Source organism: Lepidochelys olivacea, assembly GCF_965140295.1.
Source record: "Lepidochelys olivacea isolate rLepOli2 genome assembly, chromosome: 7".
NCBI classification, from domain to species: Eukaryota; Metazoa; Chordata; order Testudines; family Cheloniidae; genus Lepidochelys; species Lepidochelys olivacea.
This window is the reverse complement of record NC_140417.1, coordinates 54,846,418-54,873,636: the sequence shown is the minus strand read 5'-3', so window position 1 is coordinate 54,873,636 and position 27,219 is coordinate 54,846,418. Positions and strand designations below refer to the sequence as shown.

General features: G+C 48.7%; 1 protein-coding gene across 11 annotated transcripts in view; it reads left to right on the top strand.

Moving 5' to 3' along the window:
* CAMK2G (calcium/calmodulin dependent protein kinase II gamma) overlaps positions 1-27,219 on the top strand; it is a 175,138-nt gene that overhangs the window by 48,729 nt on the left and 99,190 nt on the right. The window lies entirely within an intron of this gene.

The window sequence follows — 27,219 nt, the reverse complement described above, 5'->3', positions numbered from 1 at the left end:
CCCCCATTGGCATGTGTGTGTACTGTTCTGCAAGTGCAGATAGAAACAAAGCCCCTCTGTCACCTCTGCACCTTCTCTGTATTGCACAGCATGGCCTGCTTGCCCATCTCATCCAGCAGGCTGCAGCCAGCTCTCATGTGTGACACGAGGTTTGCAGCAAAAGGAAAGCACAGACTTGTGTGCAGCAGGGAGCTAGAATTTCTGCCTCCTGCCAGAGAGTCATCTTTTGAGGGGCTGGGGAATCTAAAGGTGTACCCATTTTAGAAGGTGTGCGACAGTACAAACCTCGTCCCAAGCATTCCGGCTTACAGTAGGGTCACTGCAGTGGTTGGGTCTATTGCTGCAGCATGCTGTTGTTTATTAGGGACAGTCTTAGGAGTGGCCTGGCTTGGAGTGCTTCAGAGCTGCCTGCCCCCCCCGCCCCCCCCCAGCCTTGCCTTCCTCTGTGGATGGATTTTCATGTGAGCTCCAGCAGCTGCTAGAGAGGCTGCAGCCGCAGTAGTTTCCCTGCTTTCCTCAGTAAGGAACTTGCTGTATGTTTTGATGTTTAATAGTCTGAGCTGCCAGAGCCAGTGTAGGACGATGGTGATGTAGGGGGGTCGTTTTCCACCTGCAGCTTCTGAGTCCGTGTCTGTCTGAGAGCAGGAAGCAGTCCCTGGCAGAGGAAGTATGGATGTTACTCTGATACTAAGCACGCTCGGGAATGAGCGTACCATGGGTAGAGATTGTGCTTTTGAGTACAGAGGCCTCTGGTTCCTCTGGAATGAAATAAGCTGTGTGCTGACTACCATACTTCTTGAATTTATAACTTACCCTATCGGTGACAAATGTGTTTGTTTTTATGATTTGCTAAAATAAAAAATGTTAGTGTGAGCGCGGGTATTGATGGGAAGTCTTCCCCTCTGCCTCCCTTACCAGCAGTGTGGTCAGGGGCTTCGCGAGGGGCTGCTTGGATGGACTTTATTCTGAGTTCAAATTGTAAACTGTGCCCGCATAAGCGGGCTTTCGTTTAGTGCCTGCTTGCCGACGTGATCTCCTGTCTCACGTTCTGATCTCTGCTCCTTCCTATGTTGATTTCTGTATCGTTTCCACAGATGTATGTACTCTCAGGAGGATAAAATCTTATTTCAACTTTCCTGCTAAGTGCATTGACCATTAAGTAGAAACCTAACAACATGGCTGTAGTACGAAGTGTTTGGATCATGATCAAATCACTCCTTCCTGGTGGCTTTGTCTGCATGGTGGTAGTGTTGATAGGGAAGCCAGCTGTAGTCAGTCCCTGGGTGCTCTTGCTCCCTCCTGGCTCCTCCACCTGTGAGTTGGTAGTAGTATTAGGGAAGGGAAATAGGTTGCAGACTGGTTCCCAGGGCTTTTCCTATTCTTTGTGGGTGATTTGCAAGTGAATCGATGGGCTGATTGGGAGGCCAGGGTGGAGAATGGTTTGCTGATTTTAAAGTGCCCTACTGTCCTCCTTCTGACCAGCTTACCGCTAGTGCTGGCAAGCTATCCTGAAGTAACGCAGCCTAGCTGCTCAGGGGATTGTTACCCCCCCATTGCCCGGTAAACATATTGCCACCTTCTGGAAGGTTCCAGGGAGCCCCCGGCTATGGGTGAATCCCACCCCTCTCACCCCAGCACTAGTGATCTGCCTGGAAGGAGCAAGCATCCGTTCAATCAAGTGTTACTGAATGTTTTCATGTGCCATATTCAAAGCCTGTCTGATAGCTCCACCTCCTACACCATTCTGATTGAACAGACCCACCTTCGCCCCAGTCTCCTTGTTTCCCTGTGGTCACTACGGCAGTAGCTTGCGTGCAATGATAACGATGGGGAAGAAGTGTTTGTTTTTTAACTTTATTTTATTTGATGCCAGAAATATTGTTCTCTTTTTTGGAAAAACTGAATCTCACCATCTGCTTCAGCTCTCAGCTTCTTTGCCACTCCCTTGCAGATAAGTCCCTGCTTCCCTGGATGTGTTGCACTGTTGCTTTTTTTCCAGGACACTTCCCTTCTGCTGGTTGCCAACGTCTCCGGTCCCCGCAGTGACTCCAGTTCCTAATGGTTGTGGCTTTGCTTTCCTCCTCCTGTGTAGCACTGGCTCATAGCTGAGACAGCTGTAGTAGGATGGCTGCCCCTCCTTGCATACAGCTGCTTTATAGGCCTCCAGGATTATCTTTGCAGTAAAGAACTGGGACCCCTTACAAACAGCTGGGAACAAGAACCAGTCAACTTTCACAGATCGTCAGCTGTCCTCCTTGATCCACAGCTCAGAACCTCTGCGTTAGAGAGCTGGATTACAGCCCGTAACGTTTGAGCTAAATTATGTCTCCACCTTGTGGTCAAAAGCCAAAGTAGCACTTGTAGTGCCTGGAGTGCTCCTCATGACTCTTCTGCAGAGTGGCTGAGTACTCGGTGATGCATCATTCAACGGAGGGGAAAAGCTTTGGTTTTGTTTTTTAAGTTTAGTAGGAAAGTTAGGTGAGATTTGATTCTCCTGCAAGTGTGTAGGTGTGTGGGGAGAAGCAGAGAACATTTCAGTCTCGTGCTGCTTTGCGAGCAGACATTTAAACCAGACTACCAGAACAAAAGCAAAGAGCCATTAAAACCCAGCATCAGTTCCGTGTAGCAGAAGGGCATGGAGCTGCTCCCTGTGCTCAGAGGCAGAGCCTGTTGCATGCAGGCACAGCAGTCTATTTCAGATGGCTTTTCTCTTTGTATGTTTGAATACTAGTGCTCAGGGATGGCTCACGGAGGATTCCTGCGCCCCAGCTCCTGGGGAGCTTGGCTATAGAGGCGCCACTTGCAGATACGACACATGGTGGTTACAGACAGGACCTCAGCTAGTTGATAAGAATCTGCCTCTAGCCACACAGGTATAACTGTTAAAATGTGGGCAGGGCCGTCCTTAGGCATACACAGCTGCATAGGGCACCATGAAATTTGGGTCACCAAATTGCCGCAAATTTCATGGTGCCCTAGGCAGTTGCGTGCTGCATACGCGGCAGCACAAACCCCGTGACCAGCCCTATCCCCTGGCCGGCCCCTCCACAAGCTGCGCCCACTGCAAGGGGCAGGGCCGTCCCTAGGGGGGTGTGGGGCAACTCCCTCTGCCCCACCTCTTACCCTCCCCCCCCGGCTCTGCACCCGGCCTGCCCCCATTCCACCTCTTCCCCCAGCGACCCCGCACTCGCCGGCAGCGCGGGAAGCGGAGCAGCCCGGCCCCAACCAGCTCTACTCCACCAGCTCCCAGCCGCGGTGCTCCGCTTCCCGCCGCCAGTGAGTGCGGGGAGGTTGGGAAAAGCATCACCTCCCGCACTCGCCGGCGGTGGCAAGCGGAGCGACGCGGCCCCAGCCCGCTCCGCTTCCCTTGCCCCGGCCCCAGCCGTGTCACTTGGGGGCGTGTGTGTTAGGGAAAGGTCATCCCGTTTTCCTCTCTCTTCCCCCCCCCCCCCGACTCACTGGCAGCGGGAAGCAGAGCCCCGCAGCTGGGAGCTGGTGGAGTAGAGTGGGCTGGGGCCGGGCTGCTCCGCTTCCCGCCGCTGCCGGTGAGTGCGGAGGGGATCCCTTGCCCGAGTAACACGGCTGGGGAAGCGGAGCGGGCCGTTCCCGGCTCCCCGCAAATCCCCCGGGCCACTCTGGGCCTATGGGACCCCCAAAAGTGTGCCCCCCCGCTCCTGCCTCCCAGACCCGGGGGTGGGGCTGGGGCCCCACACAGCCAAATGTAGGGCACCCAAATGGCTTGGCACGGCCCTGGATGTGAGTTCTGCGCTCCTGAGCCACATGCTGCAGGCAAGTTAAGCGGAGGTTAAATTGGGCTGGGATTGGAGGAGCCAAGTCATCTGACAGAGACCTGTGAAACCTCCTTTATTTCCATGCCCCTTCAGACGTGCTCAGCAGGGCTGTCCCTCCGTGTTCGAGGGCACCGGGACCATCGCTTTTTAAACGTGGTGGTAGTGGAGACCAGGGAGCAAAGGGGAAGCTCCCTTGATTCTGGCTCTTCCTTGGATGGAACTGGTGTTCTGAGATGTCAGCCAGGGCTTAGAAGTGGGAACTGCCCCATTTATCTCAAATAGGGAAGGACTCTGAAGCCCACAATCTAAACAGCTGCCTGGCTAACTTCTGCTGCTGATTTTAGCAGCTTATTCTAGGATCGCAGGTTCCTTTCTTACCTCCCTAGGGGCCAACCCCCTAACCTATCTCTAGACCCTTCAGCTTCCCCGCGCCCTCCCCCCGCCATCTGCTTCTATAATGCACTTGTATGATTGATTTTTTTTTTTTTTTAATCTGTGGCACAGTGAAAGCTGAAGTGTGGAGACAGTGTAAAAACTGAAGTGAACACCACAACAAATAGCACAAAGGCCCCTGAATGGAGTATGGTATTTGGGGGGTTAATTCATTAAAACCCTCCAGTCTTAATTTAAATGAAGCTGCTGCCAGATTGGCAGTTTGTAGCACCAGGATCCAAGGATTTGTTCCTACTTTCTGCAGGATAAGCAGGGCCTTGGCTATAAACTGTGTCCCTGATATGGCTGTGTTTGCAGGGCAGACAGATTGTGTGTGTGGTTTAGAGTTGGAGATTAAATTTTATGCCTCTTCTGCTTTTGAGGCATTTGATGGCCTCACTGTCACCTCCTTCCTGAACTTCTGACCTGAAATAAGGAATCTGAAAGATCACACCGCTGCCTGGACAACATGGCGGAAGTGGAGAGCAGGGGCTGTGAATAAGCTAGTGTCACTCTGAAGGAGAAAGAATGCCCTTCTAATCAGTGTTGATGGCAAATCTTTCAGGATTTCTTCTCCTGCCTTTTTCACCTGTCCCCTCCCCTCTTTAACAGCTTCCCTGCATCACTTCTGCCCCTGGCATGTCCTGCCCTGAAATCCCAGCCCTTGAGAAGAACTTTGAGAAGCTGCAGCAGGGACTTGGGTAAAAGCCCATGGTTGCCTCTAGGTTGTGACTCACTTGTTGGTGCGGAGGCTGCTGTGTGTGATGTGAGCATCGAGCTGGCTGGGAGAAGAGCTGCAGGAATGCTGTAGGCTTGAGAGTTGGTTGGAGGCACCCACTGCTGAATGGCAGCAGCACTTATCTGGGCCAGCAGGGATTCAGAGAATGAGTGAGTCACCCTAGGATGGTACCTATCTGTCACAGCTGTGGCTCTGCCACCAGCCATTTGGGAACTGGCAGCTTTGTTTGGTTGTTGCTAGCAGTGGAGAGTTCCTATTGATGGAACTGATGGACGTGACAGGTTACCTTATCCTGCCCACAAGCTGGAATTTCTTTCCCTTCACCAGGGGCGGCCAGTCACAGCTGTATTCTGTCCTTACTCCTCATTCCCATCTTCCTCAAACCAAGGATTTTCTTTACTGTCTTTTTCACAACCCAGTGTTTCTTTGCACTGCTCTTCCTTCCATATTCCTTCTCTTTCCTGTCTCTTTTCCACTTCTTTCTCCTCTGCTCTGGCTCCCCTTCTGGGACACTCTCCGGTCTCCTTCTCCTGTCACTTTCAAGTGCCTGCAGGTGTTTAAATCTTAGAAGCACACACATTATGTTAATATTTCCAGGGTCTCTGGGGGACAAATTCTGGGTCGCCCTCTTGCTGAGTCTTAAGATTCTAAATGTGCTTGGAGGTATGTTCACAGCTGCAGGATTGCTGTCATAGAATCATAGAATATCAGGGTTGGAAGGGACCCCTGAAGGTCATCTAGTCCAACCCCCTGCTCGAAGCAGGACCAATTCCCAGTTAAATCATCCCAGCCAGGGCTTGGAACGTGAAAACACAGGCTCCACCTCCACTGCCCCTGCCCTCTTGTCTCCTGATTCCTAGTCCCTGTTGGTCTGCTTGTGCTGTAGAGCAACACACCCTTGCATGGGGTACAGAGCAGGGATCTATCTACATTCTCCACTCCGCACTTCCTGGACTTCTGTGGCCCACAGCAAAATGGGACCAACAGGTCTTTAATGGAGAGAAGGGAAAGCAGGCTGGAATGGCTATGGGTTTGCCAGTATTTGTCTTGGAAGGAGACAGCCTTCTCATTTAGCCACCAAGAATGCTAGCGGGGAGCCAGCTGGCTACCAGGCCAGGCATCCAGATTTGAGACTGCAAAAACAAAGGACAAAGACACTTCTCTGGTGCTTTCTGTTTCTTTGGGTGTTAGATATTCTGGGAACGGCTCTGGTGGTGTGGCCTGGATGAGATCGGTATGTGTTGGGGTATGGAAGGGACGGGATGGCTTGGGGTTGCTCAAGGGATACGATCTTCCCCTCTGTTGCTAACTTGAATACGGGTCAGGTGGATAGGAATTGAAGGTTGTGACCAATGATCCTGGAAGTACTTGTTCTAGGGCCGACCTGAGGCATACTAGTGGGGCATAGTGGGGAAAGCTTGCACTGTCGCTGTCCATGTTCTGCTTTTCCTGTAGATAAATAAGACTAATCTCTGGGCCTGTCAGTTGGACACTTCTCTGGAACTAAAGCTCAGAATTCCAACCATTGGTCTCAATAGCTGGCAAATGATTTATCTCCTTCCTGATCTAGTCCTGTGGAATTTAATGCTTAAATGCACTATTTATTGGAGCCAAACAATAAAAAGCACCCATGCCAAAAGCTCTAGGCACCCTAACAGGTCATTAGACTTACAATAATACAGTAATTACCATCCGGCAGCCTTAAATACTCCTAGACAGGTGAGATGCTTAGCCAGCCAGCAGTGTCAACTAATCGTAAACGGGTCACAAATGAACTTAGCTAGCCAGTAAATCAAAGCAACAGAAGAACCCCTTACCCTCCTCCCTATGGGGAAACCCTCAACTTCCCCCAAAATGCCTGCTAAGAGAACTGCAAAAGCCAGTTAACAAGTTCTCACCAGGGGAGGGCAAAAGTTCGAGTCTCGAGTGCCTTGTGGTGAATGACCTGCCAGCAGCTTCCCCTCTGCTATAAGGACACAGACTTCCCGGGGAGATCACCCCACCCAGCCACGGTTTAGTACAGGTTTTTTACATGCTTCCTGAATGGTGAGCACTAGAATACAGACCAGTTAGGTCCCAGAGTAGGATTGTTCCCTACAGCACATTCCCCAGTGTCCTGTCTGACCTGGTCCTTGTGTTCCAGGCTTTGGAGATGCTGCTGTCCCCTTTCGCTTTGGGAAACTGTTCCACAGAGTAATGGATCTCATGGTTGGGAGGTGTGGCTTTCGTGGTAACCTGCCTGAACACCTCATTTTCTTAGTTCCCCCTCCTTTAGGGGATAATCAATTTACGGGGGATCGTCAGAGTGAATTAATTAATGTTAGTAACTTGCTTTGAGATCCTCTGATGGAAGGTGCTTTACAAGTACAATTTATTATTACTCCTAATTATGATTCCTTGTGCACCCCAAAACCATTCTTCTACATCTGTGGGGTTTGCACCCTTCAGCTATTTGTAAAAGGTCTCCAGAATTTCCCTAAATCACCACTTTGTCAGGCTGTAGGTAGCTCTTCCTTGGCTGATGGAGAACCCCTCTGCATTGCCCTGGAAGTTGGCATGCATGGCTTGTTTTGCATAATTTACTTCCCAAATCATCATTTCCCCTCCCACTCTATCTGCAGGGACAGGCTGGGATTGCTGTTTGTTGAAATGCATACATGGCTGTTCCACAACTGTTCTGCCCCCTGCTTCAGGAACACTTTAGGCCTTTGGCCAAGACACGCAGTTGGGCACATGGGGGTGGAGGGGGTGGGGTGTTTGGAGGGGAGGTTGGAATCTTTAGTCCAAACCTCATGCCCCACGTTTCCATAACCTATCCCCTTGTCTTCCTCTTAGTCTGGAGAGGGGGGGAGGCCAGATCAAACCTTCTGCAATATGCATTCCAAACCAGCTTCCATTTTACTGGGTGGAGGAAGAGGTGGGAGCCCATTGCAGACGCTCACTAAACCTAGAGAGTCTGCTGTCCTGGGATAGGGGCTCATCTGCGCTGCAGTACTGCTGGAGGCTGTGCGTGCTACTGTCTCAGGTGCCTTCCCTTATTGCCAGCCGCTTGTGAGCAGAGTCTCCCGCTAAGCAGAGGGAGGGACTATGTTCAAACACAATGGGAGCCCAGCATCACTCTTTCCCGACTGCCCTGTTTCTGTGCCATGGTTTTTCACTATAGTCCTCGTCTCCCCAGGGCCAGGTATCTCTAGTATCATCTTCTCCGTTTTGTTGAATAAACGGAAGGTGCAGTGCAGTGAAAGAAAGGGGATGAAGATTTTGTCCTGTCTGGCCTGAAGCCTTTCTCCCCATGGCTGGCTGGCTGGCTGGTGTCAGAGGAGGGATGTGAAGGCTGTCAGGAGGGGCCTGGGAAAGGAGGTTAGCTGAGACAGGAGGGGGAAGTCCCACTCTTGTTCTTAAAGTGGCTGGTAAGCTGGTCACACAAAACAAACCATAAAAGAACCTCTGCTCCCCTCCCCCTACTCATTGGAATGTTTCTTGGCTCTGTACCCAAACTAGCAGCTGAACATAGTGGTCTTATAAAATGCAGTGTAAAAAGGGGTGGCATTAAAGAGTGGGCCAGAGAAGAGGGTTCAGCACTGACACTGCTGAATGCACAAGGGGGCTCTCGGCTGGGGAGGGGGCCCGTACTGCTGGATTGCAGCATGCAGGAGGAGCAGCCCAGCACTGCAGGGGAGAGAAGTGTGCTGTAGGAGTGCAGAACGTTGATGGGGGAACTGTTCTGTGTGCAGGATGTGGTGAGGAGGGGTGATGCTGCAGAGTGCAGTAGCTGGATGGAGGCTCGACCAGTGCATGGCACTGCAGGATGCGAGGTCTGGCTGAAGGGAGTACTGGCTCTGCTCTGCAGTGCACTGAGAGGCCTGCGTGACCCATCCGGTGCTTGAGGGGGTGGAGGTGCTTTTAGCAGTAGAGGTTGGGATCTCCTACTCAGGAAAGCGTACACCTTTTGTCTGTCATCCCCCTATCCCGTAGCCCTCTGGACTGCAAAGCCCCTTCAGCTCCTGACTGTTACTGACCAGATGTGCCCAGTTGGTGCTAAGTAACCCTTCCCTCCAACCCGAGAGACGTGGCTGAAACCTCTCAGCCTGCCAGCCAAAGGGGGCAGTTGCACCGTCTCTGACCACCACCGGCACAGTGACACAGACTTTCCTGCTGAGTCGGCCCCAGAGCAGGCCCGCTGGATACAGGGCCCCTGTCTTTCATGTGCCTTTGTGCTAATTGGACCTTTGTTCGGCCATGTTGGGGGAGGGGTGAGTGCATGTCTTCCGTGTCTGTATGCTTGTGGATGATGGCCCTAGGCACTGAGGGCCCTTGCCTGTCCCCAGAAGAGCCACACTATCTGCTGCGGCCTTGCGAGCTCCCTGCGCTGCCTAGCCTGGGTCCTGTACTTGAGGGGCTCCCTCTGGAGGGCAGAAGGTCGCTAATTCCCTGCCCGGACTGTCCAGGGGGTAGCCAGCCATTGTGAGCCATGGTGGCGGCTTTGGTGGTTGGTTGTTGGGGCTCTTGCTTTAGGCCACCAAACAACAAAGATGGACACAGATCTTGGGTGCTGCCAACCTGGGCCGTGATTAGCGTGCCAGCCTGAAGGGGAAGTGTTCAGAGTCCCATGACTGCCCCACCCAAACGGGGAGATTGCTTGCCTGGCATTTCTTGGGCATTTCTGGAAGCAGAGCATTCACAGCCTAGCTTAGCAGCTCCGAGCTGTGCATGCAGCAGTTGCTTCAGCTATCGAAATAGGAATCCAAGTCAGACAGGCAGAGGGACTTGTTATGTTGTTATGGCAACTACAGTAATTAGCTCACGGGAAGAGCAAGGCACGGAATAGGGGCGTGAGCGTGCGTGAAGGCCACACACTTGGAAGAGACGGCCAGGGTGCAGGGCTGGTGTCACTTGGTGGGGAAAATGCGGAAGGATATCCCCTGTCCCACAAGGGGCACTGGCTTTCTTCTGCGAGGCTGGTGGAGACCAAGCCTCTTTGCGGCTTTTACAGATGATTAACACCCAGTTTTGTTAGCACCCTCTGGTTCCTGTGCCACCCCACGCTGGGCATGTGGCGTGGATCCCAAGGTAATGGTGAAGTAGTCCCAAGTGCTCTCTGCCCTATGGGGGCCAGCCCCCTGAGGTAATTTGACTCCCTCCCGAGTGTGTTTTGGCCTCCAGAGGCATTTCCCTTCCCGTGAGTGCTAGGGATGCTCGGACTCTGATGTGAGAGCTTTCCCCCCAGACTTAGTATAAGAAATAACCTCTTCAGGTGGGCTCTGGGATCCATCCTCTGTGCTTCTTGTCCAGGGGGCACAGTCACAGGTGACCCTCCTCTTCCCTTTCAGCACCGGGCACGTGCTCACCTTGTGACACACAGGGCTCACTAACTTTGTGCCATGACCTCCCTCCAATGAATGTGGAAACGCATTGAGCAGTGAAGACAAATGATCCAGTCTCTGGGGATCTCTCTCCTTCCGTGTCCTGTTCCCCGCAGCATTGGGAGAGCGGCTTTTGTGTTCCCAGAAGTGCCCTGCGGGAGCTGTGAACAAACAGTATGCCAGGCATTTACCTCTTGAAACGTGTGGGTTGCAGCTCCTCTTGGCTGCCCTGCCCTGTTGGCGGTGGCTGCTTTGGTGGCTTGGTGCCACTCGAATGGGCTGTGTCTGTGTGCTGCAGCATTTCTCCCACCTGTCTGCCTGGGAAGGTGTTACATGCACCTTTTGATCTGTGGAGACCCTATGCTGGGGTGTGCACTGGTGGGTGCTTTCTCCTCCCTATGTCTCCTCACTGTTGCCCCTGGATCTCATCATCCAGCCTGTGTGTGTTGCTACAGGCCAGCTCTTCCCTTCCACCCTCAAGAAGGGAGCTTGTCCTACGCCACAGCAGTGGGGTCAGGGGGTCTTGCAAATGGGATCCAGGTGTCTGGCACATGGAGAATCTGGCATTTTCCTGGGAGGTGGGGGCAGGTTGGCACTGTGCCCATCAGGAGATGTTGGGGAGTGGGGTACCTAAGTGTTGCAGGGATCCCCTGGCCCTGGGGTGTGTGTACTAGTTCGCAGAAGTGTCATGTGAGGTCTCTAATGAAAACCTGCGTCAAGAGGCATGTGGGCATGGTATGTAAGAAGGGGTGTGTGTGTCTGTCTGTTGGCCTTAAGAACATAATTTCCTTGTAGTTAAAGGCAGGTCAGTCAAAGGCAGCATGCCTTGAGGCATACTTCTCCAACACAAAAAGAAAAGAGTAAGGTGCCACAAGTACTCCTTTTCTTTTTGCGAATACAGACTAACACGGCTGTTACTCTGAAACTTCTCCAACACACTTATCTCCCTGGGGGACCACTGTGTATTGTGTGTCTCACAATAGAAGTCTATTAGCATACTGAGTCAAATGCTAATGAAGAGCTTGTGGGGACTTCAGAAGAAAATTGACAGGAAGAGGTAAATAGCGTGTGGTTTTCAGGTGAAGCTCAAACGTCTGGTCTGGTTTGTCCTGTCTGGGGGTGAACAACACTCCATAGACTCCTTCACCAGGACGTGAGCAGTGGGTTGGCTTCTTGAGAAAGAGCTCTCAGCCAGGCTTGGCTGAAAATGCTCGGAAGAACTTTGGGCGAGAGACTTCTTTAGACAGGGGGATAACTTGTCCCCTGAGCTTAGGCCACAGAAAGCTTGTTATGATTTTGTTTTATATGTGACCCTTTGTCTCCAATAGTTCTGTTTGCTATCATGACCCCGTGGTCTCTGTTAAATAAACTTGTACTTGCTTTCTCTATAAACAAGTCTGAGTGATGTGTGTTGAGCGAAGCTGTGTTCGAAGGGGAGCGAATAGGCAGCAATGTCCTATTCATTGGGGAACAGCAGGCCTGGTAATTCTGTGAGCGTCCAGTGGAGCAGGGGCTGGACAGCACAGGGGACGCTTGGAGAGATCGGGGCGTGCCTGATGCTAGCCTGGAGAGAGAGCGAGGCCTGGAGGGGAATGCTTGTGTGGCCGGTAGCTGCTAGTGGTGTCAGGGAACTGACCCTGGGCAGCACAGGCAAGGTTCTCTCATGCTAAGAACAGGTAGTAGCAAGATGCCTCCCCACCTTGGGTACCTGCGGGGAGTGTCACACCTACTATCTCCTCAGCTCCCATCTATGCATTTCTGGCCTAAAGAAAGAACAGGAGGACTTGTGGCACCTTAGAGATTAACAAATTTATTTGAGCATAAACTTTCGTGAGCTACAGCCCACTTCATCAGATGCATGCAGTGGAAAATACAGTGCGGAGATTTTATATACACAGAGAACGTGAAACAGTGGGTGTTACCATATACACTGTAAGGAGAGTGATCAGGTAAGGGGAGCTATTACCAGCAGGAGAGGGGAAAAAAAACCTTTTGTAGTGATAATCAAGGTAGGCCATTTCCAGCAGTTGACAAGAACGTGTGAGGAACGGTGGGGGAGGAGGGGAAATAAACATGGGGAAATAGTTTTACTTTGTGTAATGACACATCCACTCGCAGTCTTTATTCAAGACTAAGTTAATTGTATCCAGTTTGCAAATTAATTCCAATTCAGCAGTCTCTCGTTGGAGTCTGTTTTTGAAGTTTTTTTGTTGAAGAATTACCACTTTTAGGTCTGTAATCGAGTGACCAAAGAGACTGAAGTGTTCTCTAACTGGTTTTTGAATGTTATAATTCTTGACGTCTGATTTGTGTCCATTTATTCTTTTACGTAGAGACTGTCCAGTTTGGCCAATGTACATGGCAGAGGGGCATTGCTGACACATGATGGCATATATCACACTGGTAGATGTGCCGGTGAATGAGCCTCTGATAGTGTGGCCGATGTGATTAGGCCCTATGATGATGTTCCCTGAATAGATATGTGGACACAGTTGGCAACGGGCTTTGTTGCAAGGATAGGTTCCTGGGTTAGTGTTTTTGTTGTGTGGTGTGTGGTTGCTAGTGAGTATTTGCTTCAGGTTGGGGGGCTGTCTGTAAGCAAGGACTGGCCTGTCTCCCAAGATCTGAGAGAGTGATGGGTCGTCCTTCAGGATAGGCTGTAGATCCTTGATGATGCGTTGGAGAGGTTTTAGTTGGGGGCTGAAGGTGATGGCTAGTACCGTTCTGTTATTTTCTTTGTTGGGCCTGTCCTGTAGTAGGTGACTTCTGGGTACTCTTCTGGCTCTGTCAATCTGTTTCTTCACTTCAGCAGGTGGGTATTGTAGTTGTAAACACTCGATAGAGATCTTGTAGGTGTTTGTCTCTGAGGGTTTGGAGCAAATGCGGTTATATCGCAGAGCTTGGCTGTAGACAATGGATCGTGTGGTGTGGTCTGGATGAAAGCTGGAGGCATGTAGGTAGGCATAGCGGTCAGTAGGTTTCCGGTATAGGGTGGTGGTTATGTGACCATCGCTTATTAGCACCGTAGTGTCCAGGAAGTGGATCTCTTGTGTGGACTGGTCCAGGCTGAGATTGATGGTGGGATGGAAATTGTTGAAATCATGGTGGAATTCCTCAAGGGCTTCTTTTCCATGGGTCCAGATGATGAAGATGTCATCAGTGTAACACAAGTAAAGTAGGGGCATTAGGGGACGAGAACTGAAGAAGCATTGTTCTAAGTCAGCCATAAAAATGTTGGCATACTGTGGGGCCATGCGGATATCCATAGCAGTGCCACTGATTTGAAGGTATACATTGTCCCCAAATGTGCAATAGTTATGGGTGAGGACAATGTCACAAAGGTCAGCCACCAGGTTTGCCGTGATTTTATTGGGGATACTGTTCCTGACGGCTTGTAGTCCATCTTTGTGTGGAATGTTGGTGTAGAGGGCTTCTACATCCATAGTGGCTAGGGTGGTGTTTTCAGGAAGATCACCGATGGATTGTAGTTTCCTCAGGAAGTCAGTGGTGTCTCAAAGATAGCTGGGAGTGCTGGTAGTGTAGGGCCTGAGGAGGGAGTCTACATAGCCAGACAATCCTGCTGTCAGGGTGCCAATGCCTGAGATGATGGGGCGCCCAGGATTTCCAGGTTTATGGATCTTGGGTAGCAGATAGAATACCCCTTGTCTGGGTTCTAGGGGTGTGTCTGTGAGGATTTGTTCTTGTGCTTTTTCAGGGAGTTTCTTGAGCAGATGGTATAGTTTCTTTTGGTAACCCTCAGTGGGATCAGAGGGTAATGGCTTGTAGAAAGTGGTGCTGGAGAGCTGCCTAGCAGCCTCTTGTTCATATTCCGACCTATTCATGATGACGACAGCACCTCCTTTGTCAGCCTTTGGGAAAGATCAGCGATGACTGGGGGTGACATGAAGCAAATCTGTCTCCTCCCTGGAGCCTCCTTCCAGTGTTGTTTTTTAATATTAATTTATTCATACAATTAACCCTGACTGCGCTGTCGGTCTTGGTGCTGCAATTCTGCACTGATTGAGGAATTTGACCTCCTTTGTCCCTAGAGGCTCCTGGCAAGTTGTTAGTGTAGCATTCAGTGTCTGTCTGAGAGCCCCAGACGTTAGTTTCTTCCTCCACCTCCAACACAATCACATTGCTTTCCCCCTACTCCCAGCTGCAGAGGATGTTCAGTGTTAAGGTTCCTTCTGGAAGTGGAGAGAAGGAGGGTGCCATGTGCAGAATTCTCCTTCCTGTTTCCAATCCACCTCCCTACCCCATCCTAAAGGAAGAAACCTCCAGTGCATCACCTAGCAAGTTTGCTAAGAGAGGAAACAAAAATATACACATGCGTAAGGATGCGGCTTGTGGCATTGAGGTAGCCGTGTCAGTAGGAAGGCTCAGGGAACACCTTTTTGGATCAATCGCTTGATCAGTCTATCTTTAGGTGCTTTATATCCCCCTCCCCCATTTCCCCTCGCCTTCATTCCTAAAATGCCCACAGTTTTTAATGTATCTATCCTTGCTTACCCCTCTGTGGGTCTGGGAAGTGCTGTGATTGCCACCTTCCATGTGGGAGCCACGGCACAAAAAGAATAGATGACTTGTCCCAGGCTAGTGCCCGAGCCAGTGGACTATCTTTGCTCCCAGCAGCCATCTTGTAAATGGGGCCAAGGAGGTATTGCTCCTTTCTCTGCATGGTGCAATGTGGCATTCCTATTCGTACAGCTCTCACACCCAACTATGGAAACTGCCTGCTAGCTCTTCTGTTCTGTGGCTTTGTCTTTCCTCAAGCTTTATACTGCTGCGCAGCCCTGTAGTATCTGAGCACTTTTCTTGCATAATTGATAAGCAAAAGTGCAGTCCCTAATGGACTTCATAGAGCCTTTTTGGCTCTTTTCCCTTCTTAAGGTATAAAACAGTGCGAGGGAGGGGTATGCTTAGTTTGTTTTTTTGGGAAGGGGTGGATAGAAGAGAGGAGTTGTTGTCATACATGTTATGGCAGAAAGGCTTTGTCAGAGAGGAGGGTTTTGCAGCATTTCCTCATGAAACTGCTGTTTGAGAGTGGCAAAAGCAACTTCTTTAGTGCCATATTGGTTTTGTTGTTGCAGATTGTAGCCAGTAGCAGAGGGTACAGTGAAATGAAATCTCACCTTCCTGCCCTCAAATCCCTCTTTGGGTGGAGGGGAGTATGACCACTCGTTGCTCTTGACCAGGCCAGCAGCCGCTTCCCTTCAAAAAACAAAAACAAAAAAACACTCTGTGCAGGATTGACATGCTGGTAGTGGTCTGATAAGAGGTGGAGGGAAATCCTATGGTTTCCAGAGTCCATTTAAACATGCTGCTCAGTGCCATCAGAGTACTGCATGAGAGACCCCGAAGCTGAGTTTGGTCAGGAGAAGTGTCATCTGCAGTGAGCAGAATTTGCTACAGCTGATTGATTAATAATAACTAAGAGCATATTTTTGATCCCCAACATTATGTAAGAAATTAGGGAACTTGGGGAAGTCTCTGGTTTCAAGTCCAGAGTGATGGAGCTAGGTCTCAGCGAGTTCGTTAAGGGTTCCTGAGAGTGGGAGTTTAAAGTTAAATGGATGAAGAAAAGCATAGAAGACCTAGAGGTGCAGATTAGTCCCTTGCTGCAAAAACTATTTGATGCTAATTTGATTCCCATCTTAAAGTAACGTAGAAGTTATCTTAGCAGCTGGCACAAATTGACTGTCTCCTGGATTGGCACAATGGCAGCAACTGAAATGAAATTGCCCTGAGTTTGCTTCCTCTTCTGGACTACTCCCATTCTTTTTCTCAGAAAGGTAATCTAGAATGAAGATGCCGTTCTCCAACAACAACCACAAAACTACATGTATTTGTCTCGTGCAGGAGGACTGGCAATACCCAGACGGCATTGCTGGGCAGCTCAATTATGTACTCTAGTTGGTACCAGGAAGAGTGAAACACTGGTACAGAACAGAGCTGGAAGATTTCCTTGATTCTTTAATCTTTTGGCTGACTTTGGCTGCCTCCACAGATAGGTAGACAGCATGTGTTTTTTAATTATAACACTTAGGCCATGTCTACACTAGTGTTACGAATTACACCTGGTAGGACACGCATACAACTGCTGCGAATTATACCTTGTAGGACACGCACACAAATGCTACGAATTACACCTGGTAGGACACGCACACAAATGCTGGATCACTCCTCCTGGTGTATAATGTGCTGGCATTTAAACAATGGTGGGCCCCAAACCAAAATGGAGTCACATGTGCTAACTTTTCCTTAACACTAGCATTTATGTCAGCAGAACGTACGTCACTCGGGGTGGTTTTTTTCATACCCCGAGCAACATAAGTTTTGCCAACATAAGTGCTCGTGTGCACAGCACTATGATGGTGGGAGATGCTCTCCCACCAACATAGCTACCGCCGCTTGTTGAGCTGGTTTTATTATGTCAACGGGAGAGCTCTCCCATCGGCATAACGCAGCTATGCAAGCAATCTTACGGCTGCACAGCTGTAAGTGTAGACATGGCCTTAGTGTGTGTGACAGAGTAAGTGTCAGTCTGATCCTGCCCCTTTCTAGCTTTCCTCCAGAGTATTTGGACTTTGAGAGAAGGGGATGGAGTTAGAGCAGTGGATGACGCTTCATATGCAGAAGCTTTTCAAAATATATCTAAACTAACTTGGACCATTTTTCATTTGGTTTTTGGCTAAGATGCTGTTCTGGTGTGCCTGCCCGTCTACTGCTGCCCGTAAGGGTGTGAGCACCTGCACCTCTGTTAAAGCGGATAACATTTCCAGCACCTATAGCCCTTATTGGAATTATTGGTATTATCGTAGTGCCTGAAACGGAGGCTGTGGTAGGTGCCTACATATACTCTTACATGCTTAGCTTTTAGTCACCCCAGTTTTTGACTATTGGCCTTCCTGGAACTTCCACATAGAGCTCACCGTCCATGGCCATCTTTGTAAGTGCGGGTCCCTGACACAATGGGAACTATCTATGGAGAACAAACTTCTCTTGAGCTTGAGGTTCCTAGTTTGAAGAAAAAAGAGCAGTCACTTTCTTTACGAGAGGTGCCATTTGTTTACTGGATTTACTAGAGGCAGTCGCTACAAGGTGTTTTTTCAGTGGTCGCTCACTGTCGTTGCTATGAAGTTGTTTTAGAATGGTGTTTGCTACTTTCTGGAGAAGGTGTGGGAGCAGACCCATCTTCCCCCACACACTTCTGATTGGTATAAATCCTGGTTCCATTTCTTGAGGTTACTGGACCCCAGATTCACTCTGGACTCTTTGGGACTTTTAACTGTCATCTCCTCCCCCTCTCTCTAACATGAAAGGAACCAACTTGCTGACAAACTGGCAACTACCAAGAGCTGGGAAATAAGTTTCAAGATGGTCCTGAGCTGAACACTTAAAACCCTTGGCTCTTAGATGTTGTTGCTTTGATTTTGAAAGGTTTGGGTTACCTGCCTGGTAGAAAGTTCACACATCATGAGAGAATGGATCTTTATGGTTGTGTTTCTCAGACTAGGAACCAAAAGTCCCTCAATCAGTGAACAATGTTTTTTCTTTATGGTGATATTGCATGTGTGTTATGACAGTAGTAGGCTTCCTGTTTGTCCCCAGAATCTCCTGCCTTGGTTCCTGTTTGGCATCTTCTTGTAGTTGTATGTTGTATTTCTTTATGATTGCTCTGCAAAATCTCTCCTATTCTTTCTGTCCTCTTAATTTTTATTCTGTTGGCCTGAAAGAATCATCTAATGCCTTAGCTTTAAATGTCGCCTTTCGCTTGTGTTTGTCAAGGGTGGGAATCCTCGTAAGCTGGCATGGTTTTTGTTTGTGCTTTTCCTAGGACTTTCAGTCGAGAGAGCTCTTGGACAAGTGGGTGGGAATGAGAAGTGTGCACATACTCTTAAAATCTCCTGGGTCAGAGTATATCCCTTGGAGGCTGTTGGAAAGTGGTGTTTGCGGTTACAGCTGCCTAAAGCTGTAATGAAGACCCTCCTTGCATCTCCTGGGAGTGAGAGGCGGTCAGAGCATCCACAGTTACGGATGAGCCTATTGGGAAGGGAAGTTGATATTGTGCAGCATATGCATAGCAGGAATGTCATGCTGCCGTAATGCACCTGACAACTAAGAATCTCTTCCAATGTTCCCTACGCCCTCCTCTCAAGTTCTCAAACCTCGGCCCCAGCTCAGTTAGGACTCAGCTCCTTTTTAGGTTTATTGCAGGTTTCCAAATCATTCAGGTCTGCCTTTTGGAGTCAGAATGAAACACAACAGAGTTGCATCTTTTTGTTTGTGTTATATAAACATTCCTGGTTGACAGCTCTAGACTGCTGTGGCTTGCAGATGTCCTGTGCACTGTGTGTCTGTCTGAAAGTATTCTCCTCCAGGCTCTGATGTCCCTGCAAGAAAAAGCTTCCTAATTATAATTCTGATGGGAGGCATTGTGAGCTAGTGGCTGGAGGTGGGACTCCTGGTGTCTATTCCTAGCTATGACCTTGGGCAATCTTGGGTAAACTTCAGTTTCCTCATCTGTAATATTTACATATTACTTATATGTAATACAAGCCAGCTGTGAAGCTAGATTGAAATGTTCAGAAGACTGAGAACTTCTAATGACTGGGACTGGGGAAATGCGCATTATAGTGGTGCAGGAGTGTCACTGTAGTTAAGGTTGCATCATGACACCTGTTTAAAGACTGGTTTCAGAGTAACAGCCGTGTTAGTCTGTATTCGCAAAAAGAAAAGGAGTACTTGTGGCACCTTAGAGACTAACCAATTTATTTGAGCATGAGCTTTCGTGAGCTACAGCTCATCCGATGAAGTGAGCTGTAGCTCACGAAAGCTCATGCTCAAATAAATTGGTTAGTCTCTAAGGTGCCACAAGTACTCCTTTTCTTTTTGTTTAAAGACTGACCTTTCTAATTTTTCAAATATTGACATGCTTCGTATGCTTAGTTGGATTTCCTTTAAAGTTGGTGTGCTTCAAGAGGGTGAAGGGTAGGTAGTGACCCAAATTTGGAGTCATTTGAGGCAGGGGTTCCAGAGAATAAGCCCCCAAAAGAATAACCATTTTAAAATAAGTTTCTAGGTGGGACTTTTTGCGAAGTCAGAGACCAAACTGTTGAAGAGCTATGAGTGAAAATGGTCTCAATCTGTTGAGTTTTACGCCCGGGACTGCATGGCACTCACTAAATCTTTGGGGGATCCGAGTTCAGAACAGTACTTAGGAAAATATACACTTTTACAGTGTACATGCACCAGTACAGAAAAGCAGCTAGAGGGTTTCCATTTCTACCATCTTATAAGTGCTCTAAAATCTGAGCGGTTAGTCTAGCTACTTTGAAATTAGGTGTGCCTCATGGGGTTGCTGGCGTAGCATTAGTGATCCAAATTTGGGGTCATTTGACCAAATGGTTCCAGAGTTACAGGCCCACCCCATACTCCCCCTTTCTCCCAAAAAACCCTTTTCAGGGCTGTGAACTCACTCTTCAAGTAACATAACTATGGATAAGTCCATCACAAGCCCCTACCTAGGCCAAAAGGAGTTTTGGATGGTGTGGCTGGAAGATACTACAAGTGTGTTGTGGGTGGCAGTTGTATTTTGACAGAATGTAATCAAAGCCTTTAGGCAGGGGGGAATTAGACATAGTGCTTCCTGGGAGATGAGGTGCATTAGGGGGCAGAGGAATGGGGCACTGGGAGAATAGAGTGAGGGGGTGTGGGGCTGCAGTGAGATGAGGGAGGGTAAATGGGGGTGGGTGGATGGTATGGGGGGGGAGAGGCTGGGAGATCAGGTGAGAGAGGCATGACCCTTCCCCCCAGCTCTGCCAGTAAATGCCAGTCCCTGTGTGCTGTGCAACTCTGCCAGTGGCTTCCAACCACCTGCGCCCCAAGGCTATGCCACTGCATTATGTAGCTGTCCTTTACTCCAGGCCCTGGAGGTTAGTTGCATTATAGGAAGGGGGAACTAATGGCAATAGAAACGTTTGTGTATCTGGGAGTGAAGACTTCATGGAGACCTTTCCTGCTTGGGATGTGGGGGCTGGGCACAGGAGAGCAGGCTGGTTGGAGTGGGGAGTGTAACGAATATGTCACAGATGTGGCTGGGGCTGTGTGCTCAAGTTGTGCTGGTGGGACTCTGCTGATGTTAGGGTGTGAGGGGGAGCGAGCGGTCTGTTAATGGGGCATTGCTGGAAGATGGTGGGGGTCAGGTTACATGCGCAACCTCAACTCAGCTTTTCCTGCTTTACAGAAGTTTGAGTTTTGCTCAGCTCCATGTTCTGCAAGCATGTGATATGCCACCATGCAACCTTAACTGCACATTAATGTTTGTTTTTGCCACTGAATTATTATTCCTATCAAACGTGACTCTTCCAAGGAATTAGGCTCCTATACACAGCTGATGTCCTATGTGCTGCTACACAGAGAGAAACAAGAAGTCTTTAAAAATCCAGGTTTTCTAGGCTTGATATAACAAACCCAGATGTCTCTTTTCTCCGAGTTATTTCCTTCAAGTGGGTGAAGGAATCTGATCTTACCTCTAGAAGTTAATGTCTACTAAATGAAAATATTTATTTAGCTTAATTTTACTCCATTCCTGGAAATTTCAAATAATTTACTTAAAATTACTGGATGTTTCTCCTGGATGGTCTGCATCAGGATCTCACTAATGAGACTTCCCCATTGTGGTCCTTAATTTCCTCACAGAGATGCTGTTCAAACTCTACTAGAAATCACAAATTAGGAATTTGATACAGCATAAAATATGAGATTAGTATTTCCTTGTATTTTATTTATTTAGCAGCTTAGTTCAAAGCTATTCATGTTCCCAACACCACTGGTTGGAGATTATGAAAAATTGATAGAACAATGTACAGCTGATGTGTTTTTGCTATCAGTTCCCAAATCTAATATAATTTTGTTTAACCTATTCCCTTTGGTTTTTAATTGAATGTAATATATTTGGAACATACGGGCCAATATTGCCAAGATCTTAAATTCTCTCGGCTCACTCTCTCCTTTTGTCTTCCATACACAGTGCTTCCTGTGTGTGTGTGTGTGTGTTTTTCCCCATATGTCTAGCAGATGGTCCATATGTTGTAGCGTACAACCACTTTCCTTACGCCCTGGTCTTGTAACACGTGTCTGTTTTAACTTGACACTTGCGATTAGTCCCATTCATTTGAGTGAGACCACATGTATGTGTAAAGTCTATGAAACAGAGGGTACGACTTTCTACAATCACTCATGGAAAAAGAAAAGGAGTACTTGTGGCACCTTTGAGACTAAGCAATTTATTTGAGCATAAGCTTTCGTGAGCTACAGCTCACTTCATCGGATGCTGTAGCTCACGAAAGCTTATGCTCAAATAAATTGCTTAGTCTCAAAGGTGCCACAAGTACTCCTTTTCTTTTTGCAAATACAGACTAACATGGCTGTTACTCTGAAACCACTCATGGAAAAGCCCATTCTAGATAGCACATGAAAACTGAAGGGCAAATACAGGTTTTGTATTTGCATTAATAATTTTAACATTTAAATATGTTGTCTTTTTTTAAAACAATTTTTTAAAACAACCAGTTAGTTAACTATCTGGTTATTAAGCAATGTTTTGCAGAGTAACAGTATTAATAAGGCTTTTTGTTAGCTTGGAGTTGCTCTTTCAGAATAATAATGCTAAGAGAGGTAGTATGATCTAAAATGTACATCTTCCTAATTGCTGAACAAAAATCCAATAACTGAACTTGTTTAAAATCCCACAGTATTCTTGCCAGCAAGTTAAAGTAGTATGGACTGGATGAATGGACTATAAGGTGCATAGAAAGCTGGCTAGATAGTCAGGCTCAACGGGTAGTGATCAATGGCTCCATGTTTAGTTGGCAGCGGGTATCAAGCAGAGTGCCCCAAGGGTTGGTTCTGGGTCCGGTTTTGTTCAATATCTTCATTAATGATCTGGAGGATGGCGTGGACTGCACCCTCAGCAAGTTTGCAGATGACACTAAACTGGGAGGAGTGGTAGATACGCTGGAGGGTAGGGATAGGATACAGAGGGACCTAGACAAATTAGAGGACTGGGCCAAAAGAAATCTGATGAGGTTCAACAAGGACAAGTGCAGAGTCCTGCACTTAGGACGGAAGAATCCCATACACCACTGCAGACTAGGGACCGAATGGCTAGGCAGCAGTTCTGCAGAGAAGGACCTACGGGTTACAGTGGATGAGAAGCTGGATATGAGTCAACTGTGTGCCCTTGTTGCCAAGAAGGCCAATGGCATTTTGGGATGTGTAAGTAGGGGCATTGCCAGCAGATTGAGGGACGTGATCGTTCCCCTCTATTCGACATTGGTGAGGCCTCATCTGGAGTACTGTGTCCAGTTTTGGGCCCCACACTACAAGAAGGATGAGGAAAAATTGGAAAGCATCCAGCGGAGGGCAACAAAAATGATTAGGGGTCTGGAACACATGAATTATGAGGAGAGGCTGAGGGAACTGGGATTGTTTAGTCTGCAGAAGAGAAGAATGAGGGGGGGATTAGACAGCTGTTTTCAACTACCTGAAAGGGGGTTCCAAAGAGGATGGATCTAGATTGTTCTCAGTGGTAGTAGATGACAGAACAAGGAGTAATGGTCTCAAGTTGCAGTGGGGGAGGTTTAGGTTGGATATTAGGAAAAACTTTTTCACTAGGAGGGTGATGAAGCACTGGAATGCGTTACCTAGAGAGGTGGTGGAATCTCCTTCCTTTGACATTTTTAAGGTCAGGCTTGACAAAGCCCTGGCTGGGATGATTTAGTTGGGGATTGGCCCTGCTTCGAGCAGGGGGTTGGACTAGATGACCTCCTGAGGTCCAATCCAACCCTGATATTCTATGATTCTATGAAAGGCAGCCTGGCAGAGGGATCTCAGTATTCACCGTCCTAATGTGCACATTAAGTATAAATAAGTTTTGCCCTTCAGTTTTCAGGTACATGCAAAAAAATTTTTGTGTTAATCATAATATTACTCAACACCAAATTTTGTATAATTTCTGCTTCACCACAAGTAGTCTATCTAGAATGGGCTTTTCCATCAGTGATTGTATAAAGTTGTGCTCTCTGCTTCACGGATTGTGGAGTAGTCCAAAAATCATAAGATTTTGGTTTATGGCTGGAAAACATTTCAGCTGACTTAAAAAGATATTGTAGAGAATACTCTACTTTAGCTTTGTGAGGTATTAGCAATCATTTGGGAGGAGACTCTTTAATTTAGCAAAAAAGACATAATGAGATCCAATGGTTGGAAAGCTAGACAAATTCAGACTAGATATTAAGGGCAAATTTTTAGCAGTGAGGGTAATTAATATTTGGAACAACCTAGCTAGGGCTGTGATGGATTCTCCATCACTTGAAGTCTTTACATTGTGACTGGATCTCTTCTTAGATCAGAAGTTATGGAGGTTAGACCAGATGATTGCAGTGGTCCTTACTGGCTGTAGAATATGAATTCCTCCAATCCAAGTCAGGATGTGTTGCTTCATTTGTTATTAGCTGCAGAATTTACAAATTCCTGGAGATTTGGGTATGGGGGAAGGAATGTTTCCTCGCTCAACAGATGGTGTGTGAAAATCTGTGAAGTTTGATCCATGGGAAAAGTGACTGGCCTTCTGAACTGTTGGTAAGACAGATATTTGAACACATGGCTGCCTTTCGTCACTTCTGCTGAAGCTACATGTCTTACAAACATCTCTCCTTGGCTTCTTAGGATTCTATGAATGCACTATTAGTTTAGTTTTTTTCTTACTTCCTTGGTTTTATGTAATCTTGCTTTATTTGTGACCACAATAAACAAGCCAGTAAAAATTGGAAAGAGCATTAGGAAAAGATGCAATAGGAAGCCACGCTGTATTACAGGGCATAAGGTTAGACTAGATGGGACCAAGCAGGCCTCTTCACCTCTGATCTCTGGTCAGAGATTGAGTGTACTGTGTGTGGCAAGGAAGAGGGGTTTAAAAGGATCGTCTCATCTGGTGGGGCCCTTCTCGAGTCAAGAGTTGAAGGGCGCTCTGCTGTCACCTGGAATCAGATCCGTGATCCTCCAAAGCTCATGTGAGTCAACCTTTCTGTGTTTGCTTGCTGCCCTGGAGGCTGAACAAGGCTCTTGCTGTTGGGGGCTGGAGCAGCTGCACGTGGTCAGGAGGTGCCTTCCCTCTTGGAGCTGTGCTGGAGTTGGCCTGTTTGGTTACCCTGGAGACAGAGCATTGTGGAACGCTTTCCTCGGACCAGAAATAGTTTGCTGTACCTTGTGACTGGAGCGCTCTCCTCCTTCCCTGGTCTGGGGCCAGCCCTTGTGTGTGCTGGGAGATGAGGGTGTCGGGCCATGGCCCCATGTCACAAGCTCTGGTGTGGGTGGGGTCACGGTCACCAGCCTGGTCCCCTGCTCCTGCCCCCTGCAGTAACAGTGTTAGGTTTCAGGGGAGTAATTGCACTTGATTTCTGTCCCCCCTGGTGTTTCAGTGGTTATGTCATATCTGTTGAGGCTGTGACGCTGTAAGCTGGCTGTCAGGGCCCAGCAGCTGAGTAGCACGTAGTGCACTCCTACCTCTCTCTCCCTTCTCCTTTGCTCAGCTGTTTGGCCTTTGGCTTCCCCGTGTCCCTACACTTCACAATAGGTTCTCTACAGGCGTCACTTGTTCACAAGGGCAGCGCGATCCATGTGGGCAGCAGGGCCTCCTGATCTGTAAGTGCTGCCATGTGGAGTTGGGAGGCCCTGGGTGGAAGGGGGAAGAGTTTATCTTAATCTCTGGCCACTGAGATGAGGCTGATAGGAAAGGGTGCCTGGTGCTCTACTCACTTATGGTTTGAATGGCATCAGGCACTCAACAGGTGCAATGGGAGTGTGGGGCCTTCTCTGGAGAGAGCCTGCAGCTCTGGAGTGCTCCGCCTTTAGTGTGTCACAGCCTCTCCATCTCATCCCCTGGGGGAGGCAGTAATCTGTCAAAGATCCCTTTGCTGCTTGTGGCCATGATTTTAGGCCAGTACAGTCTCTGGCCATTTGGGCCCTGTTGCTCTCTGGAAATATTCTGCTTTCAGTTCCTTCTTTTTCAGGTGCAGTCAGGCTGTGATACTATGCACTGCTGCAAGGCATTCTTGGTAGAGTTACACAGAACTTGGGAGTCTCTTTTCGGGAGGGCCTTGCATCAATATTTTTATTTCGTGTTTTCTCCTGAGGTCCCACGCATTGTTGGGTGGGTGGACTGTAGACACACTTGTACCCCCACCCATCACAATTTCACATACCTTTGATGCAAAGCTATATTGTGGCTTAAATTTGTTCTAACCCCAGCCTTCCAAGGGCAGAGTTTACAGGGCAATCTGGAAGCAGCAGGTTACTTTCCGGCTGCTTTGCACAACGTTTGCTCTGAGGGATACCGCTACAGGCAGAAGCCAAGCCACTCCTTTTTCAGCAATGCAGCAAAAGGCAGGGGCACTGCACCATCTCCCCACCAAGGCTTTGAGAGTACGGGGCTCCTCCAGGCATTCCTTCTTCCTGCTCCTTATTTTGGGATGATTCTGGAACGGAACAGTGAAAACATAACTGCTAGGACTAGAAAGGAGGGAAGGGTAAGAAAAAGATCCTCCCCCCTCCCCAGTGGCAGCAGATGAGGAAGTGAGCATCTCTCAACCCGTAAAGTCAGGATATTTGCTACACTGGAGCAATGAGAAAGTGAAGACAAAAACCCTGCTGGTCCTGGGCTGCTGCTCCCATCCCAAGAGTGAGCTATTGTGTGCAGCGCCTTGCTGTGCTCTCCCTGTGGTGCAGCTGTGTTGTTACTTGAGGCTTTCAGGTGCAAGAGGCAGGGTGGTGAAGCCTCGTGAGGAGCCTGTCAATTAAAGCATGGTTTCATTCCTGCCACTGACCACACCATGTAGTCCAGCCAGCCAGCCAGGCCCCTGCCGCTCATGCGGCAGTGTTATTCCCAGAGAGAGGGCCAGGGTGGACACACATTTTCAACTCAGCCTGATGGAGGCCCAGAAAGGAGGAAGTGTAGGAGGTGGAGAGGAGGTCAGTGCCAGTTTCCTCCACCTTCCCCTCGTGTTGGTGGGTGGGGAAGAAGGACATCGCTGACTTCTCTGTTTCTGGGGGTCTGCACCCCTGGGAGAGCTGGGGTTTAGCAGCTGTTAAAGTTCCGGCTCTTTCGTGCCCTCTCTGTGAAGCTTTGCTCTCCCCTCACACCCTCAGGTGTGCAGGGCAGGGGTGGGCGAGGGGAAGATGAGGATGGGGAGAGCCAAGGCTCAATCAGGGAATTACACCTCCTTTCTCTTGGCTCCTCAGTGACTGAAAAAACCCTCTGTTCCTTGGCTAAGATGGGCAGAGCCCCTGCAGCTCCCTTCCCTGCTTCCATATGTGTTAAACGTTAGGGGGCAGAGAAGCCTTTTCCCCTCACCTTGATATTTTTTCTTTTAATCCAGATGACAGCCCTGCTTGAACTGACATTGCCTGTCTGTTGCAATAAATATGCTTAGCACTTAGCAAGCACTTCTTGAGTGCTTGATCAGCATTCCACCACAGAGCCCATGCACCGGCCCTGAATGCAACTGGCAGTGCTCCCCGCTCTGGTCCTCCGGCCCACGTGATGGCTGTGCATTACTGTAACTCAATTTATCTTCTTGTCTCTTCTGATCGTTCCTTTTGCACTGAGATCTGGCAGAACTCATTTCACATGAGTGTTCCCAGATATCTACTCACACGCCCCTCCTTGAAAAGAGGGCCAGTCTCAGCCATTGAACTCAAGTTGGTATTTCACATCTGTGGCAGAGACGAGCCCAAAGCATTCCACCCCTGCACTACTTGCTTTAAAGGCAAGTTGGGAAAACCAACCCAGCAATGACCGTGGCGGGCGGGATGTCATCCACAGCCTTCG